We start from the raw sequence: 1,505 nt of genomic DNA, 5'->3' as shown, positions 1-1,505 counted from the left end.
AAAATCTAGTCTCGTTCGAGGATACACCGAATCGAACGAATCCTAAATGCTTACCTCGAAAATCCGAACGTCCATACACAGCTTCTGTGTTATTTACATATATGTATTCGTCAATATGTAATACAAGAGTATGTACATACATTTTTTAAACGTGGTCCTATAAGATTCATATGTCTCGTTGCCGTGTATATGTATTTTTGTTTATTTTTATATTTAACGCCGATGAATTTTTGTTCTTGTAATAGCGTATCTTATAATAAAAGGATATCCAATGGATTTTGCCTAATGGGTCTTTATATTACGTATATGAAAAAATGTACATTATGTATATATTGCATATACAGAGTATATAAAAAATGTACGTTTTTTTATCATACTTATTATAAATGAAAAAAATATTATTTGCTCTAATACTTTTTCCTAGTAATTTCATAAAGCAAAATTTAGGGACGAAAATAGATAATATAAAGTATCATATTCTTTAATTAATTTTAAATTTAATTCAACCAAATTTTTCACTTCATCTAGTACGCTGTATAGAAATATATGTGCACAATGTATTTTTTATATACTTTGCATATTTTATATTATATATGAAGTGCGTCAAGCAAAATCTGTGATGTGCTTAAAAACTCGCCGGATTTCTGTAAAGTGCCTTGCATTAATTACAATGTGTATTATCACTAAGTGTATAATATATTTAAATACAATAATATATTATTTACAATACAGGATCGATCCTTTAAATTTTACAATAAAGGCATTAATGCAAATGAACATTAAAAAAATATATTTTATACATCTAATAATACAACGTGTTGGCATTTTCATTACATTAATTTTAACGCTTACGAATTTCAGTTGAATAATTGATGGTAACAACCGCATATTTAAGCGCAATTAAATCAATATGACGAATCTTGCGATAAATCTTACAGTGGGATATTTCCTGAAAGAATAACGGAAAAGCAATATTAAATTGCCGGCATTTTCTAGCGAGCTTTTAAGCTAAATGAAAGTCCGATCTGACGAGACTTCACTATACCGTATTTATTGTCGTGCCCTCCGCTCTGCGTTCGGACTACAGTATACGTCGGCTCATCTAATCGTAAAAGTGCACCGACCGAATTAAGCCACGCCAATTTGCGATAGTCGAGCGCACATTTAGCCTGTCCAGTGTCCTGGTCGCGACAGATGCTTATGGAAAGATAAAAAAGTATTGTGGAAGACGAAACGGGGCTGCAAACGGTCGCCAGCGAAACGTAGGTCAGGAGCTTGAGCGCGCGCGCGCGCGCGAATTTCGAATAAATTTAATTTTCTTTGACAAAATTTCGTATCTTATCGATCCTTTGTATTTTATATCAATTATCAACAGCAACAATAACAGCACACAGCGATTTATTTTTAAACAGCGAATTCTAGAAATAGAAAATTATGTATATACAGAATAATTCACAGAAACTCCATAGAGCTCATCAGGATCAATTTAATTCACGTTATCGCAT

Source organism: Trachymyrmex septentrionalis, unplaced genomic scaffold (genome assembly GCF_001594115.1).
Source record: "Trachymyrmex septentrionalis isolate Tsep2-gDNA-1 unplaced genomic scaffold, Tsep1.0 scaffold60, whole genome shotgun sequence".
NCBI lineage: Eukaryota > Metazoa > Arthropoda > Insecta > Hymenoptera > Formicidae > Trachymyrmex > Trachymyrmex septentrionalis.
Note: the sequence above shows the minus strand (reverse complement) of the source record.